The sequence below is a fragment of the Callithrix jacchus genome, chromosome 16, assembly GCF_049354715.1.
Source record: "Callithrix jacchus isolate 240 chromosome 16, calJac240_pri, whole genome shotgun sequence".
Classification (NCBI taxonomy): Eukaryota; Metazoa; Chordata; class Mammalia; order Primates; family Cebidae; genus Callithrix; species Callithrix jacchus.
In genome coordinates, this window is record NC_133517.1 from 50,507,151 (window position 1) to 50,529,789 (window position 22,639).

General features: G+C 34.9%; 1 non-coding gene across 1 annotated transcript; it reads left to right on the top strand.

Moving 5' to 3' along the window:
- Window positions 1–15,619: 15,619 nt before the first annotated feature.
- LOC118148716 (small nucleolar RNA U13) lies at window positions 15,620–15,724 on the top strand. Its single transcript, XR_004735632.1, has one exon. It is a non-coding gene; the product is annotated as a small nucleolar RNA U13 (small nucleolar RNA).
- The last annotated feature ends 6,915 nt before the right edge of the window (window positions 15,725–22,639 follow it).

Sequence of the window (22,639 nt, forward strand, 5' to 3'; positions counted from 1 at the left end):
AGAAATACATCATCATCAACAATCTGGGCATCCACTCAGAGACCCAATTGGAAAATCAGCGACCACTCAGACGACAGGTGGATAAATTTACAAAGATGGAAAGAAACCAGTGCAAAAAAGAGGGAAACACCCCAACCCAGAACACCTCGCCTCCTACAAAGGGCCAAAACTCCTCACCAGCAAGGAAACAAAGCTGGATGGCGAATGAGTGTGACAAAATGACAGAATCAAACTTCAGAAGGTGGGTAAGGAGAAACTTCTTTGAGCTAAAAGAAAATGGTCTAAATCAATGCAAAGAAGCTAAGAACCTTGAAAAAAGATTTGAGGAAATGATAACAAGAATCGACAACTTAGAGAGGAATATGAGTGAATTGAAGGAGCTGAAAAACACAACACGAGAACTTCACGAAGCATGCACAAGTTTCAACAGCCAAATTGACCAAGCAGAAGAAAGGATATGAAAGGTCAAAGATCAACTCAATGAAATAAAATGAGAAGCCAAGATTAGAGAAAAAGCACAAAAAGGAATGAAGAAAGTCTCTAAGAAATGTGGAAATATGTGAAGAGACCTAATCTACGTTTGATAGGTGTACCTGAATGTGATGAAGAGAATGAATCTAAGCTGGAAAATACTCTTCAGGATATTTTCCAGGAAAATTTCCCCAACCTAGCAAGGCAGGTTAATATTCAAGTCCAGGAAATACAGAGAACACCACAAAGGTATTCCACAAGAAGAGCAACCCCAAGGCACATAATCGTCAGATTCACCAGGGTTGAAATGAAAAAGAAAATGCTAAGGGCAGCCAGAGAGAAAGGTTGGGTCACCCACAAAGGGAAGCTCATCAGACTCACAGCAGATCTCTCAGCAGAAACCCTACAAGCTAGAAGAGAGTGAGGGCCAATATTCAACAGCCTTAAAAAAAAAGAACTTTCAACCCAGAATTTCATATCCAGTCAAACTGAGCATCATAAGTGAAGGAAAAATACAATCCTTTGCAAATAAGCAAGTAATCAGAGATTTTGTCACCACAAGGCCTGCTTTACAAGAGCTCCTGAAAGAGGCACTACACATAGAAAGGAACTACCAGTACCAGCCATTCCAAAAACATACCAAATGCTAAAGAGCATCAACAAAATGAAGAATCTGCATCAACTAACAGGCAAAACAGCCAGCTAGCATGAAAATGGCAGTATCAAATTCACACATAACAATATTAACCCTAAAGGTAAATGGGCTAAACACACCAATCAAAAGACAGACTGGCAAATTGGATAAAAAGCCAAAACCAATTGGTGTGCTGAATCCAGGAAACCCATCTCACAGGCAAGGATACACAAAGGCTCAAAATGAAGGGATGGAGGAAGATTTACCAAGCAAATGGAGAGCAAAAAAAAGCAGAAGTTGCATTTCTCGTCTCTGATAAAATAGACTTTAAAGCAACAAAGATCAAAAGAGACAAAGAAGGACATTATATAATGGTAAAAGGATTGATACAACAAGAAGAGCTAATGATCCTAAATATATATGGACCCAATACAGGAGCACCCAGATATATAAGGCAAGTTCTTAACAACTTACAAAGAGACTTAGACTCCCACACAATAATAGTGGGAGACTTTAACACTCCACTGTCAATATTAGACAGATCAACCAGACAGAAAATTAACAAGGATATCCAAGACTTGAACTCAGACCTGGAACAAGCAAACCTGATAGACATTTACAGAACTCTCCACCCCAAATCCACAGAATATACATTCTTCTCAACACCACATCACACCTACTCTAAAATTGACCACATAATTGCAAGTAAAGCACTTCTCAACAAATGCAAAACAACTGAAATCATAACAAATAGTCTCTCAGACCATAGAGCAACTAAGTTAGAACTCAGAATTCAGAAACTAACTCAGAACCACATAACTTCATGGAAACTGAACAACTGGCTCCTGAATGTTGATTGGATAAACAATGAAATGAAGGCAGAAATGAAGAAGTTCTTTGAAACCAACGAGGATGAAAACACAACATACCTGAATCTCTGGGACACATTTATAGCATTCTCTAGAGGAAAATATATAGCAATAAGTGCCCACATGAGAAGAGTGAAGAGATCCAAAATTGACACCCTGTTGTCAAAATTGAAAGAGCTAGAGGAGCAAGATCAAAAAAACTCAAAACCTAGCAGAAGACAAGAAATAACTAAGATCAGAGCAGAATTGAAGGAGATAGAGACACGAAAAACCCTTCAAAAAATCAATGAATCCAAGAGCTGGTTTTTTGAATAGATCAACAAAATAGACAGACCACTAGCCAGACTGATAAAAAAGAAAAGACACAATAACCAAATAGATGCAATAAAAAATGATAAAGGGGAAATCACCACGGATTCCACAGAAATTCAAACCATCATCAGAGAATATTACAAACAACTCTATGCACATAAACTAGTAAACCTGGAAGAAATGGATAAATTCCTGGACACTTGTGTCCTCCCAAGCCTAAACCAGGTGGAAGCAGAAACTATTAAGAGTCCAATTGCAAGGTCTGAAGTTGAGGCAGCAATTAAGAGCCTACCACACAAAAAAAGCCCAGGTCCAGATGGGTTCACAGCCAAATTCTACCAGACACACAAAGAGGAGCTGGTACCATTCCTTCTGAACTATTCCAAATAATCCAAAAAGAGGGAATCCTTCCCAAATCGTTTTATGAGACCAACATCATTCTGATACCAAAACCCGGCAGAGATCCAACAAGAAAAGAAAACTTCAGGCCAATATCCATGATGAACACAGATGCAAAAATCTTCAATAAAATACTGGCAAGCCGACTGCAACAGCACATCATAAAAGCTTATCCATCATGATCAAGTAGGATTCATTCCAGAGATGCAAGGCTGGTTCAACATATGCAAGTCTATAAATGTAATTCATCTCATAAACAGAACCAAAAACAAAAACCACATGATTATCTCAATTGACACAGAGAAGGCTTTCAACAAAATTCAACAGCCCTTTATGCTAAAAAAAAACTCTCAATAAACTCCATATTGATGGAACATACCTCAAAATAATAAAAGCTATTTATGACAAACCAACAGCCAATATCATACTGAATGGGCAAAAACTGGAAGAATTCCCTTTGAAATCCGGCACTAGACAAGGATGCCCTCTCTCACCACTCCTATTCAATATAGTACTGGAAGTTCTAGCCAGAGAAATCAGGCAAGAAAAAGAAATAAAGGGTATTCAAATAGGAAAGGTGGAAGTCAAACTGTCTCCTTTTGCAGACGACATGATATAGTATATCTAGAAGACCCGTTGTCTCAGCCCAAAAACTCCTGAAACTGATAAGCAACTTCAGCAAAGTCTCAGGATACAAAATCAATGTGCAAAAATCACAAGCATTTCTATACACCAATAACAGACTTAAAGAGAGCCAAATCGAGAACAAACTGCCATTCACAATTGCTACAAAGAGAATAAAATACCTAGGAATAAAATTAACAAGGCGTGTAAAGACCTCTTCAAGGAGAACTACAAACCACTGCTCAACAAAATAAGAGAGGACACAAACAGATGGAGAAACACTCCAGGTTCATGGTTAGGAAGAATCAATATCATGAAAATGGCCATACTGCCCAAAGCAATTTACAGACAATGCTATCCCCATCAGGCTACCACTGATTTTCTTCACAGAACTCGAAAAAACCACCTTGAACTTCATATGGAACCAAAAGAGAGCCTGCATAGCCAAGTCAATTCTAAGCAAAAAGAACACAGCAGGAAGCATCACACTACCAGACTTCAAACTATACTACAAGGCTACAGTCAAAACAGCATGGTACTGGTACCAAAACAGAGATATAGACCAATGAAACAGAACAGAGGCATCAAAGTCAACACAACATATCTACAACCATACAATCTTTGATAAACCTGACAAAAATAAGCAATGGGGAAAGAACTCCCTGTTTAATAAATGGTGTTGGGAAAACTGGCTAGCCATGTGCAGAAAGCAGAAACTGGACCCCTTCCTGACACCTTACACTAAAATTAACTCCAGATGGATTAAAGACTTAAACATAAGACCTGGCACCATAAAAACCCTAGAAGAAAATCTAGGCAAAACCATTCAGGACATAGGAGTAGGCAAGGACTTCATGACCAAAACACAAAAAGCATTGGCAACAAAAGCCAAAATAGACAAATGGGACCTAATCCAACTCCACAGCTTCTGCATGGCAAAAGAAACAGTCACTAGAGTGAATTGGCAACCAACTGAATGGGAAAAAATCTTTGCAGTTTACCCATCTGACAAAGGGCTGATATCCAGAATTTACAAAGGACTCAAACAGATTTACAAGAAAAAAACAAACAAGCCCATTCAAAAATGGGCAAAGGATATGAACAGACACTTTGCAAAAGAAGACATACATGAGGTTAACAACCATATGAAAAAATGCTCATTATCACTGGTCATTAGAGAGATGCAAATCAAAACCACATTGAGATACCACCTCACGCTAGTTAGAATGGCGATCATTAAAAATCTGGAGACAACAGATGCTGGAGAGGATGTGGAGGAATAGGAACACTTCTACACTGCTGGTGGGAGTGTAAATTAGTTCAACCATTGTGGAAGACAGTGTGGTGATTCCTCAAGGTCTTAGAAATAGAAATTCCATTTGACCCAGCAATCCCATTACTGGGTATATATCCAAAGGACTATAAATCGTTCTACTATAAGGACACATGCACATGAATGTTCATTGCAGCACTGTTTACAATAGTGAAGACCTGGAACTAACCCAAATGTCCATCGATGATAGACTGGACTGGGAAAATGTGGCACATATACACCATGGAATATTATGCAGCAATCAAAAATGATGAGTTCGTATCCTTTGTAGGGACGTGGATGAATCTGGAGAACATCATTCTCAGCAAACTGACTCAAGAACGGAAAATGAAATACCGCATATTCTGACTCATAGGTGGGTGATGAACAATGAGAACACATGGACACAGAGAAGGGAGCACTAACACTGGGATCTATTGGGGGGGAATAGGGGAGGGACAGCGTGGGAGGGGAACTGGGGAGGGATAGCATGGGGAGAAATTCCAAATGTGGGTGAAGGGGAGGAAGGCAGCAAAACACACTGCCACATGTGTACCTATGCAACTATCTTGCATGTTCTGCACATGTACCCCAAAACCTAAAATGCAATAAAAAATAAATAAATAAATAAAAAAGAAAGAGTTTCACTCTGGGACTCCTGCAGAGAAGGATGAAAACTGCAAGTGAATTCTGCATCTTTGGGAGTCACTGGGAGTTTCACAGGGCAAAGAGAGCTCCCTCCCCTAGCCAAGGGAGGTGGTAAGGGATTTTGCTTCCGCTCTGTGAAAACCACACTTTTCCCATGGATCCTTGCAACCCACAGATCAGGAGATATCCTTGTGAGCCCACACCAGCAGAACCTTTGGTCCCAGGCATTAAGCTGTGAAGAATCATGGTCGTTGCTAGGATAGGCAGACACTAGAGCAGGCACTGAGACACAGGAGTATTTGCATATGCCAGCTCTGGGAACTCCTATGAGACAAGAGATCCTTCTACTCCCATGGGGAGAGGGCTAGAGCTAGGGAGCCAAGTGGCCTTATTCCCATAGTAAAATTCTCTTTTCCTCATTCCATGAAAGGATTATTTTTAAGTAACCAAAATGTTTTTATGACTCAGAAGCATGTTGTCTCTTTTATTTCTGCCGAAAGTCAGAGTCACTATCAAGAGCAGAAAAAAAAAAAAATGATCTGCGTTGAGCACCCATAATAAATGTATTCTATTTCACTTGCATTTAACATCCAACTGATTGGCATTAGCATTAGGTTAAAATATTTATCACACATGTTCAAGATAAATTTAATCAATATAATTTATTATTTAAGAACAAATGGAAATAATCTGTACTGGTGAAGATAACATTATGCCTCATATTATTCTTGACAATGGCAGGTTTAAGGAAGTGTTAAACTACTTGGTTTATAATTTATAAAATACAAAAATGTAACTGTAAATATTTTAACATTTTGATGAAAAAAAGAATTAAAACGTGTGACAAGCAACCCAAGGTGTGGGAGAGCATGCCTCAAAGACATTTCAACAGAAAAGTCTGCCTATGAAGCATTCTAGAGGGTACTGAATTAATCAGACTGTCTCCCTGTGGGTCCTTTCATATTTCTATTGTAAATGAGGAAAGTAATTTACATCTACACAGATTCTTCAATAAATAACTTCCACCACTGAGTAGCATGGCTTAGTTTTTTTCACCCTAACTTCCGTGACTTAAGAACTTGTCACCTGAGAACTTAAAATGAAATAAGATTTAGAATTAGAATACTTAAATGTTTAAATTTCTATTTTCTTACGTTTACTAGCTTTTTCTTGGCATTAGTGAAATCTACATTAGTAATAGTGCTCTGTTGTACTGTAATCATGAAGGATGCTGTTGATATTTCCACTGACATCTTTTCTGTTACTGTTTTGACATCATTCTAGATATTACTTTCCCATCATCTTGACATCATAGCATAGTCTCCCCAGACTGGTGGTGGTGATATTGCTTTGCATTGTTTTAACATCACAATCTGGTCTATGTAGATTTGTATTGACCTCATTTTGCCATCAATTTGACATTGTAATTTAGTCTCCATGGAAACATGAAACCATTTTGTCATTATAATTTGTCATTATAATATGGTGTCCATGGGCTTATCAAAATTGTTTTCACATAGCAATTTGACATTACAATACAATCTCTATAAGCTCTCCCTCAGAATGTTATGATGATGGTAAATTGCATTCAAACGAGTGGGAATAGAATTATGATAAGCATAAAAAAATCCATTTTATGTACTCAGAAGATATTTTTCAATCTTAAGTATGTGCATACCTTAAGGTTTGCTTTTTCTTTTAAATTTATGGTGGTAGATGGAGTTTTGTGCTAAGTATTAAATTTAATGCAGTATAAATTTCTAAACTCTTGAAAGAAAAAATTTCTCATTTCTTCCGAGTAAATTTTCTTCTGTTGACAACAACCAGAATGCACAATTATCTTTGTTTATTTTCTTCAATTTTCTACATAGAGTAACTGACACTGTCTTTGCTCTGACATAGTAATAAATAAACAATCTTCTCTAAGCTAACCTTCAAATTTTCATTTCTAAGTGTCTTCCTCTTTTTGAGATTTTAAAATATGATTTTACTATACATTAAAAACATCTTTTAACACAATCTTTCATTATAATTTTCAGAGATTCTTGGTAACCAATACATATGCAAACTACTCACATTATCTTCAATAGAAATGGGACATTTATTGGATCAGAGAACCAAATTGCAGGAAAAAGAAAATGGTAGAATTGACTCTAAGATTGCTAATACTGAAGGAACCAAATGCTTCTTGGCTCTTTCTAGTTCTCACATCCACTCATTTCTGAGTATCAGTTTATTTTCTCTATTCTAATCCAAGTAGAATATGAAAGAGGAAAAGGAATGGCTGATAGCAGTTAAGAACTTAGATCTTATAGGCTCTATGACCATGGAGGACTAAAATACATTTAGAAATCCTCTTCCTGGCCGGGCGTGGTGGCTCAAGCCTGTAATCCCAGCACTTTGGGAGGCCAAGGTGGGCAGATCACGAGGTCAAGAAATCGAAATTATCCCGGTCAATATGGTGAAACCCTGCCTCTACTAAAAATAAAAAAAAAAAAAAAAAATAGCTGGGCGTGGTGGCCTACGCCTGCAGTCCCAGCTACCAAGGAGGTTGAGGCAGGAGAATTGCCTGAACCTGGGAGGGAGAGGTTGCACTGAGCCGAGATCGCCACTGCACTCCAGCCTGGTGCCTGGTGACAGAGCGAGACTCTGTCTCAAAAGAAAAAAAAAAAAGAAATCCTCTTCCCAACCACCCCAGTATGAAAAACTTCAGAAAAGGAACTTCTCATCCAGTCTTTGTTACCTGCTTACTTCTAGAATAATCGCTGTGGTCAAGGATAAAAGATACAATGGGCCCAATTTGAGTAACCTATTACTCCCATACTCTAGTATAAGAATATTGTGATATGAAAAATCACTTATCAAAACAAAAAAATATGATTAATATGCTGCTTTGAACTTTTCCTAGTGATTTCAATTCCTATTTCTAATGTTGACAATTAACTATGCTCTTTCAGTCTATTTTTCATACATTTCAATAGACATTATTATAATCTGTCTTCCTATCATGAAGTCTTTGGCCTTAGTTTTCAGATGCATTCTGACCAACATTTATGTCTAGGATATCAACCATCTAGCCAAAGATAAAGATGGTTATGAGAAGACCATGGTGCTCTCCAGATCTGAAATACTTTTGGCAATTTTATTTCTCATTTCCCTTTTATTTATAAATTTAAAACTTAGATAGCATCTTTTTCTATAGAATATATTTGGAAAATAAAATATTACAGAACTATCGTTTTTCTAAATGAAAATGTATAAATAGTACAACTTGTGTAAAGTCTTCTTAACCAGTTTTAAATAGATTCTAGTTTTAACCCTCAACATTCTTGTAGAAAACATCTTACAATATCCATTTTATATATGAATAAATGTCCATGGAGAATAGGTAGCTTGTTCAAACACTCCTGACTTTTGGGCCTTCAGACTCAGACTAGGTTTGTATCACACCCTGACTTTTAGGCAGACAGACTCAAACTGAATTACATCTATAGCTTTCCTGGATTTTCTGCTTGCAGATAGCAGATCATGGGACTTCACAGCCTTCATAATCACGTGAGCCTATTTCCACTATATATATGTATGTTTGTATATACACACACTATTGTTTCTGTTTCTCTGGAAAATCCTGACTATTACAAGTACATATAGATCTGGGGGAGTTTCTCTCTTATTGAGGGTCTCAAAATATCCTGTTTCCTGGGTCTTAGGAAAATCCCAAACCATTTGTCCTCTGCTCTCATACCACAACAATCACCAACACAGAATATGTCTGTGACCAAGAACACTATGACCAAGTGAGTAATCAATTCTGCAGCAGATACCAGCTGCGTGTCCTCCAATTCAATTCCAACACTATCTACCTGAAAGATAGTGTCACATCCCACAGGTTGAGAGCTCAGTACCCAGCTCTTCAATCAATGAAGAGCTCTTCCCCCAGCTCTTCGTGGATTGGTACAAGAAGTCATTCTGAAAGCTTAGAGACTTGACCTTGTTCTGAAGTTCTAAGACTCAGTTCCTTAGGAGAAAATGCATCTGTGTGTATTTTCAAAATAAGAAACAATTATATCTAGACTTTTCCAGCATCCCTATGATGGTGTCTACCTCTCATCCATTTAATTTCTTAACCTGATTTGGAGCCTGAGGCAAAGAAAATAATCCTAGATATTCTGATCTCTTCACACCCCACTTCTACCTCTTTGATTTTATCCCCAAATGGACGAAGGCTAATTTGTTAATATGGTTCCCTTCTCACATATTAATGAAGAATCTTTAGAATATAAATGAAAAAAGGGGAAATTTATTGACCAATGAATTCAAGTTTAGAAAGTAGAATGAATGCAAGTTATTTTTATATAAACTCATTTATGAAGACTAACAACAGCAATAAAAATTTAAGAGGAAAAAATTTAATGTCATCCACCATTTGAACAGTTTTCTACCAAGGATTGGTCTACAAAGATGAGTAGTTTCTTCAGTATCAAGAGTGAGCTATCACAACTACTAAAGGAACAAAGGCAGCAGAATTTTAAAAGGTATGGCTACAAGGAGAAAAATAATTGCTCATTCACTGATTGTTAGTAGTTCAATATCTTATTTCGCTTACAGGTAAGATTTTAACATTTCATATGCATTCCTACTTTGTATTGTCATTCTATACTATGAGATTTTACTAACTGTGTTATAGATAAAAATGAGAGAAACAGAAACAAACTCCCTATGCTTAGAAGTATTATACATGGTTATTATGACTCCAGGTTTATAATTCATGTATAGAATTATATATTTTAATAGCACCTATATGTTTACTTCATGTTCTTAGAATCTATATGCAAAATTTCAAAATGCACACTTTCACAGGATTTGCAGCATTTTGGAAAATTATAAATAAATTTTAAAAATACCTTTATAAATTAAAAATTATAAATACCTTAAAGTACCATTATTTTCAGATTTAAATTATATAAGCTATTCTGCTTTCCCTCTACCATGATTCTGGAATTTTCCCATGTAATGTGAAAACAAGGCTCTACTACATTAAATTTCATTTGTAACATTCCAGGTCATGGCTATATTCTATTAAGATTTCCCTGTAGCTTTATCCCAATACTCTGGTCTGTCTACTGTTATCAAACCAAGGTATGTTTGAGAGTTTACTTCTATTTCAAGGTCATTTACACAGAAGCTAAATGAGATTGGCCCTAGTATAGAACTCAGGGAAACTATATTTGTTACTTCTTTTATTTTTCTACAATCTTCCACTCACAATTGTGGGGAAGGGATGTGTGTGTGTGTATGCGTGTGTGTGTGTGTGTGTGTGTATGCATTTTACTCTTCCTTTTAAACTTCATTCTCAGATACAATTTACTAATCTATTAATACAACACTTTATGAACATGAGCAAATAACTATTATAGAAAAAAAGAGTATAATACTTGTTCCAATGGGAACAAACCTATAAATACATCTACAGTTACACATGTTAAAAATCAAGTAAAGAAGAAACATATTGAAAGGCATAAAGATTGAAATAGGTTGTAAAACTGATTATATGAATATCTTTACATACTGTTCCCAGTTGTAAACAATAATCCAAAATTTAGCATCCTCTTTTTACATTTTTTCAAAATTAATTTAGCCTTTCATTTTGAAGGTTTCATATGCATATGATTTTAAAAGTTTTGAATTCACATTTTATTATTTATCAGGACCAGTTTTTAGTTATATGTGTTATTTTTTTTTAAAGTGATGGTGTTATGCTTTATAACATCTTAAATATTTAAGGACTTGAGAGCTTATCACATTTATTGTTAAAAGACACTGGGCTGTAAAACCAATAATTTCTATTTTGTTATATTTCAGTGGTTGGAGTATGAATCAGAAACGTGAATTATTATGAGATTTCCTTAGCACATAGTTATAATAGTTAATAGAAAGAATTTTTTATGTTAGAAAAGTGTGGTCTTATATATCTATAAGGAGATCTTATTATTTTGGGGATCTATATTTACAACCATAGATGATTCTGAGAATTTAGCTTTTGCACCTTTATTTATTCCTGGGACACCATGTATATAAAAGAGATCATTGATAATTTTTCCTACCATTGTTTAGCTAAGGAATTAAATGGGAAGCATGTTTTCTTAGAAATATCTGCTTTGGTACTTTAAATGCTGATACTTGAAAGCCCAATGCTTTCCTGTCTATAAATGGCCATGTGGAGAAGCCCTGAGACCACATAGAGAAGAAAAAAAAAAAAAAAAAAAAACGGGTGAGCTCAGCCTTCCCACCGTCTTGCCAAAACACAAGGTGTATGAGGGGAGCCATTTTTGACCCTCAGGCTAGTCCTGGTTAACAGCTGAATACCACTGATTGATCCATGTTGATACCTCATGAAATAGAATACTCTCCCAGCCCAATCCTATCTAAATCTCTAATGTCCAGACTGTGAGCATAATAAGATGACTGATTTTTTTTAAGCCAATAAATTCTGAGTCAGTTTCTTATGCAGCAATAGGTAACGGGAAAACTACCTTTAAGATTGTATAAAAACATTTATTATACAAAATATAGTTTCCATGCATTTACAAATAACTTATTTTTTAAATAGTTTATTATTTATTCAGTAAAAAAACTAAAAGCTTCTTTTAGTTTTTTTTTTTCTGTTAGTTTCTTTTTCTGTTTTCTCTTAAGTTTTTTGTTTTACAGTTCTCCTTCATAGTTCTTTTTTTCAATGCATTTTAACTGTTAATTTATGTGTCTTGCTTCTTTCTTTAGACTACATGCAGGTCTAAGATCATGTCAATTTCTTTAGTAGAATAACACGAGGTTAAGCAAATACACTTTTGCTCAGATAGTCTGGGCTCCTCGTCTGTGTAACTTAATCTCAAAAAATTCTCAGTTTCTTGATCTCTAACACAGAAGAATGAATAATATTTAATCAAGAAACTTTTAAAGATTAATCAGGATAATCTTCAATACAGAATAGCATAGAAAGTTCTTAAAATATTTTAGCTTACTAAATTTTCTGCTCCTAAATTTTATTTCCTGACAAGATAAAGTAACAGTTAACTCACTTCCCCTCCCACCTAAAATAATAATAAAAGAAATAATATATATGAGGCAACAGTTTTCAGGGTGCTGAACATCAAACAATAACGAACAGTGATCCTCAAAAGACAGGAGAGAAGTCAGGTGTTGCTAGGAGTGCTCTACCACACCCTGAGGGTCTCCTTGCTGTGATAGAAAGAGGGGAAATACAGGTTGAGTCTAATGGGCCATGAATTGAGGAGCTGGAGCTGAGACAGATCAAGGCGTTGAGTATTCATGGGAGAAAGACAGGAGATGAGAGCACTGCAAAGAGAGAAGATTCTGGATATCTCAGAGGGCCTCCTTATAGTATTCAAGGGAGTATTGGTCACCACAAGCATATGAAGGGGCTACCTCACACCCAGGGAAAAAACAGCTAAAGGATTGTAAGAACAGGATATGGAACTCAGCTAGGGCCAGAAATAGTCCTGTTTTCATCAACAGACTGGAAAACTTTATGACCTAAGGAGCACTGGGTAGAATACATTGAAGGGTCTTGCCCAGTAGTAGAGAATAATTAGCCCAGGACTGGGCACTGCTCCAGTCCCACCTAACACAGCTTGAAAACAAGATGTGAAAAAATTAAATCATTTCTAAGTTACCTAAGCATATTCCAATGAACACAGCTCAAGAATATTTACAGATTCACAAAAATATCCAGAACTCACATAAGTAAAATTTATAATACTTGGCATTTAATAAAAATTATCAAGTTTTCAGAGAAGCAAGAATAATGCTATGTTCTAACCCCATAATGAATTTAAAAATATACAATTAAGTTCAACTCACATAGATGTTAGAATTAGTAAAAGATAGTAATGAAGTTATTATAGTTGAATTATACATGTTCAGAATATTAAGTAGAGATATATGATATCCATCAATCAGCCTTCTTGTCATGAAAACTACAATGTAGATGATAAAAGAAATACACTGGAGAGAATTAATGGCAGATTAGATAAAAGAAATTACACTTTGGTAATTAATTAATATGCTTCACACATCTATTAAAAAATGATTTAAAAATAGCTATATAGAACATAAACTTAGAGTTATATAGAAAATAATAGGGAAGGAAAATAACAGGTTTTATAGTTGTACACTGTCCTAGGGACCTTGCACACATTATCTCATTTTATTCGCTCAATATAATAATTCTTACAACAAAACAACCTCAGTTGATTCTCACAATAATACTATTCATGTTTTTAAAATGAGAAAACTGAAGTTCAGAGAATTTCAGAAACTTGTCCAATATTACATTGCTTCAGATTATAAGAGCCAACATTTGAGGTCTGGCTTCTTAAAGCCAGAATTGTTTTGGTTTATTTCTCTGCCCTCCTGAACTATTTCCTGGAAAAAAAACTATTTCATTTCCCACTATCCTATCCACATTCCTATCAACAGGAAAGAGGATGATAGGGTAGGACTGTGAAACTGGTTCACAAAAATGCTGCTTATTTTTTATTGGACGAAATCTAGTCATATGCCCACATCTATTTAAATGGGATGCTGGAAGGATATTCTTTAAGTGTGTACCAAATCAATAATTGGCTGTTCTTATAGGCCCCGCCAAAGCTTGCTCTAGGATGCTGCAGTAGAGCTATTCAGTTCTGTAAGCTGATCCCCAGAGTTCATTGATCCCCACAGTAAGAAACAAACTAATAACCACAAAAGCAAAAGAGGAAGAGGACAAAGAGGAGGAAAGAGCAGAAAGGAGGAGGAGCAGGAGGAGAAGATGGCAAGAAGAGAAAGAAGTAGTTCTTTTCCCCAGTCAATGATAAAAACACTATTTGTAAAATTCAAAAATACTTAACACATGGTCTGCTTCCCCAACAGATCTGTGGCATTGTACAGAGATGATCTAAAGAAAATACTTCCTGTTGGAGCAAACAAAAACAGGAATAGTGCCTGAAGGAAACAAGTAACCACTATTGTCATGGCCAGTTACAAATCCCATAAACTGCGGCTTGTAATCTACACTTTGTTAAATGGCAATGAAAAAGTCATTGCAAAGATTAGTTTCTTTTTGTAATGTTAAACTTATACAAAATTCATCTCCAGAAGATGAAATTGAAAACAGTGCTATTATAAGAAAATTCCCAAAGTATTTTCATCAATTCATTAAAAAACAAGGAAATAAAATCCCCATAAAGGTAGACTTTAAATAAATATTATATTTTGAAATAAATTTCTTCTTAAAAAGTATCACTTGAACAATAATTTTTTCCACTTAGAATGTAATACATTTCGGCCGTGGTGGCTCATGCCTGTAATCCCAGCACTTTGGGAGGCCGAGGCGGGTGGATCACGAGGTGAAGAGCTCGAGACCATCCTGGTCAACATGGTGAAACCCCGTCTCTACTAAAAATACAAAAACTTAGCTGGGCATGGTGGCGCGTGCCTGTAATCCCAGCTACTCAGGAGGCTGAGGCAGGAGAATTGCCTGAACCCAGGAGGCGGAGGTTGCTGTGAGCCAGGATCGCACCATTGTACTCCAGCCTGGGTAACAATAGCAACACTCCGTCTCAAAAAAAAAAAAAAAAAAAAAAAAAAGAATGTAATACATTTCAGTGAGGAAAAATTGGACAAATGTTTCAGAACTTCTATTTTATTTCTTTACCAGGAAATATCACATACAATTTGTTTAATTATTCAAAGATGGCCAAAAGGGACAAAATAATGTTGAGGTGTAACGTGAGTCGATTAATAGCTCTTTTTTAAATACAATAGTGAGATGTATTAAGAAAGGAAAAATGATTTGAAGCAAACAGAACCGGGACTCAGAAAATAACATCATTTTTTCTTCTGGTTTTTATTCTGTTTGAACAGAACTTTGAGTTTCAATCTTCCCCAATACTATATCTCATCCTTTACCACTGTCTTTCTCTCTTAAAGCTATTGAGGAGAGTCAGGGGGATGATAAGGAATGGAAGATGGTTGAGAGAAATGATTAATAGGATACTAAAATCGTATATAGTTAAAAAGAAGTTACTGTAGAGGCACCCTCTATATTCTAAAGTATGTATGAACTTAGCTATACTTCAGAAAATTTATTTCATGTTCTCAAAAATTATTGTTTTCATTTTTTCTTTAGTTATTTCAGATGACTTCTTCCTTTTGTTCATATGGTGTTTTCCATTTTATCTTAAAACCGATACCACACAAATAAAATAACTGCAATTTTGTCTCTATGTATCTATCCATCCATCCATCCATCCATCTATCAATCATCTATATTTAGCTTAAAATGTGTAGGGAATCCTTTTGCAGTTCATAAGCATGATGATTGGGTTTTTACATTCTTGTATGAGATATACCTTCCTCAAACTTTGTTATAACATCAGCACATTATCTAACATGAAAAAAATGTATACAGAAGTAACTTATACCATTAATAATAAGTAGTTTAGAAAGATATTTTTCTCAGGTCCAGCTAAGACATAATGTCTTAGTGTCTGGCTAACAAAACACTATAATTTCAAGTATTTTCATTTTTGTATTTTGTTCCCAAAAGATAAATGGATATAGCTTAAATATAAATCAAAAGCATAAGATCAGATTCATGGGCTTATGATATGGTTCTTAATCCTGTATCCAGTATTCCCATTAAAATTGTCTACAGATTATGAAAATGTGAGGGAAAACGTTCATGCTGCAAAGATAGCTAAAGAAAAATATCACCCATATACCAGAAAACTAGTAGAGTTTCTGCTAGATACAATGTCAAAGATGCCATTTCGAATCAAATCAAATAAAAAGAATAAATCACTACAACACAAATTGGCAACATTTTACACAATCCCACTTCTTCCACTTTCTTTTGAATACATGGTATTTTTAGTCAGTATTAAGAGTAAAACCCTAAGTAGGCTCCTTCAAATGATACCCCATTAATTCAGAAAGGTTTTAACTGCCCAGCCCTCATTAAACATTATCTGGATCTCTATCACCATCAAGAAACAAGAATATTTTTAAAACAATCATTACCAAAATTAATTCTCTCCAGCAATGTTCCTGGGTGGCTGAATTCTCAAATGATATCCTACTAAGAGTCTCACTTTCATCTGAGGTCACCCAAACATGAAAATTTCTTTGTGAAAGTTTTGAATGGAGATCCACACTTATTATCAAAATAAACCGACTCAAGTATTTTATTTACTTCAATATTGGCAAATATATGCAGTTTATTAAACTGTATGAATTCAATGATGTACAAACATAAAACAAGTTTTTTCCTCCTTGCAGCACTCTTCTCTATTTCATATGATTTGGCTCTGTGTCTCTACTAAGTCTCAAGTTGAATTGTAATCCCCAGTGTTGGAAGTGGGGCCTGGTAAGAGGTGATTAAATCATGAGGGTGGTGTTCACAAATGACTTAGCACCAGCCCCTCAATGCTGTTCTCATGATAGTGATAGTGAGTTAGTGAGTTATTGTGAGATCAAGTTGTTTAAAAGTGATTAGTGAGCACCTTCCACCTCTCTGTCTTGCTCTTGCTCTGGCCGCATAAAACGTGCTTGCTTCTCCTTCTCCTTCTGCCATGATTGTAAGGTTTCAGAGGCCTTCCCAGAAGCAGAATCCACTATACTTCCTATATAGCCTGCAGAACTGTGGGCCCATTGAAACTCTTTCCTTTTTAATTACCCAGTCTCAGGTGTTTCTCTCTAATAGTGCAAGAATGGACTAATACACCATTCAAAAATTATTCCTAGAGTAAATGCAGAGATTAAATAATCACTAAGCATCTAGTTGTTGAATAATATGACAGTCTTTCTTTGGGGCATCCTGTTTTCCATGATTTATTCGCATGGAACCCTATTTTCTTGGCCTGTAATGATAGGAAACCCCCTTCATCTCCTATTTTCCTCCTACTAAGAACTCTGTAATTCTAACCTTTTATTTTCTTCCCTAGGCCTTTATGTTTATAGACAAAAATCTATGTTGTATTGGGTAATGGTTTAAGATGGCATAGATTGTTCAACCAATTCTTTTTTTTTTTTTTTTTTTGGTGTTTGTTTAATAGAATGTCAACAGAGCTTTGGGTCATGTTCAACCAATTCTTGAGTCCTGGGAAGGGAGTTTAGTTCCCAATGTCTTTTTACCACTTTTATAATATATGTGGATTTTTTTCCTTGGCTTCAGCTTCTAATTCCCATGTCTGTTGCAACAGGAGTCTCACGTTCAACATATTCTTAGACATGGAGGGTTTTGTAATTCAAAGATACTACAATACTGTGAAAGTGTTCTGCAGCCAACTGTGAAGGAAGCAACAATCTGACAAAAATTCTTAGAGAAGCCATCAAGCAAGGGAATAATCCAGGCTAGGGAAGAACTATTTAGACATGAAAAACGGGCTTTCTAAATTATTAACAGTGATGCTGCATCTGAATAACAATGGAATGGTGTAATAGGTTAAAAATAGATGTTTTTTTCCTTTCTTTGTATAGACAGGCTTTGTGATAGCCTGACCAACTCAATATAGTGAGGAAGCAATGCTTTGCCTGTTTCTGAGTCCAGATCCTTAGAGATTGGCACCTTCCATTTCCTGACTCCTACTTGCCATGTGCAACTGTTCTGAGACTGCCATTCTGAACGGACCATGTAGAAAAATCACTTGAAACAGCCCAGAAACTTCATAAAAATAAAATATTTCTTAATCAGCCCTCCAGCTATCCCAGGCCCCAGGCCATTGGTGCACCCTATAGAGAGCTATGATTAAAAAGACTAGCAACTCCCACCTGGACCTGTCTAAACTGCAGAGTCATGAACAAATGTAATGATTGTTGATATTTTAATCCATTCAGTTTTAGGGTTATTTGATACATAAGCAGAACATACAGTATAAGCAGAAAATACCAGTATAGAAAATCAAGTATTATATAAAAGACGAACTCAATAAACTCCCTAAAAGAACTATTTAAAAAAAGGTGATAAAAATTATGAGGAAATTATAGCTTTGATGTAAAGTTGCAGAAAATTTGGCACAAAAGTAGAACTTTGAGAAAGAGAAAATATACCTTGCTCTTGTTTCTACATGATATGGCCATAATTTATGTCTCTAAAGCATTTTTTCAGTTTAAAAGTCATAAATCTGTTTCAAAGGAAGGCAGCCCATTCATTTAAATATAGAAGAAAGGAAGAAAAATAAAGAAATACGAGAAACATCGTTAAATCTCATATATCTGTGTTGCATTGAATTACAAAGAATATAGAAAATTTGAACAATAAATTAAGGCTGAATGAAGTCATGTTTGCCTTTGAACTTCCCAAAAATGATATGATACCTTCTTCTTTTCAAGTATTCATTAATTATTTTTTGAAAAAATTGTTATTTCACAAGGCTAAAAATAAAACATTGCTAAGTATAAGACAGGGAAAATTAAAAGCTTCATTCTCTAACCATGCTATTAAAAATACGTGTCAAAGTCTAAACAGTGCTTACAGAACACTGGACATAACCCCCCTTTCTCCAACACTACCTAACATATATTACAGACGACCTCGAAAACACTCTTTCACATCTGAATATTTGACGTGAAAAAGAAAACAAAGTAAAATTACAGTGATAAGAAAAATCCTGTGTGAAAACTTTGAGATTAGTTTTATTTATTTTAAAAACTGTATTTTCTATGTTTTTATTTCATTTTGAAATAAAAAATAATGATATATGAAAATAACAGTTTAAGTGGTTTGATAATAAAAACATAAACATGCAGAAAATAATAGAAAAGGGAAAAATTGAAAATAAGTGTTGAAGTAAATATATTAATAAAGAACCAAAAATGTAATTTATAAATAATTTGTAAACCTGATATTAGAAAGTTTAGTACTACAAGTGTTGCCAAGTTGTTTCGAAAATGAGAGAAAAATAGAAAATGGTATTTTTTTCTCATTCTCAAAAATGATAAACTGGAAAGTTTATATGACATAAAGGTATATTATCTTTAATTATGGGAGAATATATATTAACATAGTTGAAAATTTCCATTATAGTACATTTCTGAAAAAGTATAATTTATGAGATTTCACAATAGAAGTATAAAATTTTTTAGCTCAATAATGTGAAGAAAACTGAGTAAATCAATAATGTATTGTCTTAAAAATGGCAGGATTCTGCTCGAGAACTTTTCAAATTATAAATTTAATTTCAATGCTTTATACATAATTTTAGAAAATAAAGCTTCTTAAGCCATTTTGTAAATCCAGAATTTTGACAAGATATCAAATTTTTACAAGAAAATTGGGAATAAGTTTTAAGAATACGACATAATGTAAAAATCCTAAAGACGGTATGCCAAACTTTTAAAGAATATATTGATCAATAGCATTTTAATAATAAAATGAAATGCCTGTTTTGATATTAATTTTTAAAAATAGAGCACACATCAATATATATTTTATTTTTCAAAAAGAATATGAAAGAGGAAGTTTACTCAAGATTCATACTTAGGTATGTTGGAATTTCTTCTCTATACTTCTTTTAATTTCTAGTTTTATAATAAACAAAAAAACTTTTATAGTTTAATGACTTATTTTTCAATAATATGTTAGTATTAAAATTCTATCATTTAACTATATTGCAAGGATTGTATCATCTTCCAAAAGAAATGACTTATTCTGTAGGCATGTACAGTTTTTTAAATGTACAAATTTAAATGTCCATGTTTTAATTTGAGAACTGAAGAAATTTGGCAGGTATTAATAATATGTTAGCATTATTGCAGACACTCTATTTCTTTTTAGAAAATGTCCACTTTAGGCCAGGCCCGGTGGCTCACGACTGTAATCCCAGCATTTTGGGAGGCTGAGGAGGGTGGATCATGAGGTCAAGAGATCGAGACCATCCTGGTCAACCTGGTGAAACTCCGTCTCTACTAAAAATACAAAAAATTAGCTGGGCATGGTGGTGCATGCCTGTAATCCCAGCTACTCAGGAGGCTGAGGCAGGAGAATTGCCTGAACCCAGGAGGCAGAGGTTGCGGTGAGCAGAGATCGCGCCATTGCACTCCAGCCTGGGTAACAAGAGAGAAACTGTCCCCCCCCCAACAAAAAAAAAAGAAAATGTCCACTTTGATGTAATGATATATGAGAAGCACTATTGCTTTACCCTTCATGGAATAGAAATCTATGAACATATCAAGTTTAGATAACATCAATCCAATAAAAAAAAGAGTCACCTCTAAGTCATAAAAGCTTGTATTCTTAACAGCTACTATCATTGTAGTAAATGAAAAAAATGTTTAAATTATTTGGTTGTAAAAATAAACACTATAAAAATCTATAGATTTTCATAACAGTCATATTGTCTAAAAGTATTTAAATGTGTACTCTAAATCATTCTATTTTTTATTTTGTTAATTTTATTTTCAAGGGACAGCATACAATAGAAAAAATAATAAAAATATCTAAATTTTGAGCTCCTATGAGACAAAAATTTTTCAATTAAAAAAAAAAAACACTTGGCCGGGTGCGGTGGCTCAAGCCTGTAATCCCAGCACTTTGGGAGGCCGAGGCGGGTGGATCACGAGGTGAAGAGATCGAGACCATCCTGGTCAACTTGGTGAAACCCCGTCTCTACTAAAAATACAAAATATTAGCTGGGCATGGTGGTGCGTGCCTGTAATCCCAGCTACTCAGGAGGCTGAGGCAGGAGAATTGCCTGAATCCAGGAGGCAGATGTTGCGGTGAGCCTAGATCGAGCAATTGCACTCCAGCCTGGGTAACAAGAGCGAAACTCCGTCTCAAAAAAAAAAAAAAAAAAAAAAAAAAAAACTTGAGCAAAATACTAATCATCCATAGTTGAGGTCAAACGTGTTCAAAATACGTTGGTTTCATTCTTTTAACTTTTTTTTATGGAGATGAAATTGTGTATTTGCTATATTATAATATTAAGGGTTTGGATATGTTTTGGAAGAAATAAGATCAATATAACCTAAAAAAGTAACTTGGTGTTCATTCAAACATTCAGTAAACATTTACTAGCTGCTATACATTGTATTGAAGATGGATAAACTGTGAGTCAGAAACAGTCCATAAACTTTAGATGATTTAAATACAGAGAGACAGATTTGTCAGTGAAATAAAGCTTTTTAGTATGTGATAGCAACTCATACACAAGCACAGTGTTTGGGAGTAGTTTTGGCAATAGTGGTCCAGAAAATCTTCATGGAAAATTGGTTGCTGAATTCACTTTGTAGTTGAGCAGAAAGGGCAACATTAATTAAGTAGTATATTTAATAGCATGGCTGCTTTGGGGACCAACAAAACATTCAGAAGTGCTACAGCCTGGACGGTAGGGTGTCGTGGGCAATATCAGAAAGTATAATGATAAAGGCAGTCAAAAAACAGATCATGCAGGACTTTGTCTACATTATTATGGATTTCAACCTATTCCTTATATGTGATGAGGAGTCACTGAATCATTTTAATCACTAGAGTGCCATAGTTAGATACCTGTGTTTATTCTACATTGCTAAGGATCATGGTGGGGGGATTCACAAAGAAAGTCAGAGATCATGCATTTATTCTAGCAGAGAAATGTTAAAAGAAGGCAGTCACAATATAAGGAAGAATGAGAAAAGACATAAAAAAGAAAGGATTAACAGAAGTTAGACACGATGATGGTGGAGCCAGTAATCTAGACAAAAAATTTAAGAGAATCAAAATTAGTAGAGCCATGGATCAAAAAGTGGGGAGCAATCAAAATCTCAATTCAGCCTGAACAAATTTAAGCTATCCGCGAGACATCAATAAGGAGATATGCGGTAGTTAAATATACATGTCTAAATCAGAAAAGAATAAATTGAATCAGAAATATTTTTATTTAGCTTTTTAGAATTTTGATGATTCATAAAATTGTGTGAGAAAAACACTACAAAGGTAATGAAAATGATCATGGAACATGCCCAGAACAGAACTTTAGGGGATGGCATGGTTGCAAGTTATGCAAAGGAAATTTCACCTATGAACAACACTAAACAGGCTGATGAGAAAAATGGGCTAACAATTAGAAGCCAGAAATCTTTGAAAGATAAAAATTATTAACTTTATATATATTAAAAGGGAGATTCTTATGGAACAAACTCATGCTAATATGATTGTTACTTAAATCTATGTAAATTTTGCTTGAATCAGTCACAAATCCTTTAAAAATTTGGTAAACTATGCAATTATTATGTGCATCTATAAATTCATTTTTCAGTTTATTTTTCTTCTTTTTTTATTTTGAGATGGAGTCTTGCTCTGTCTCCCAGGCTGGAGTGCAGTGTCACAATCTCAGC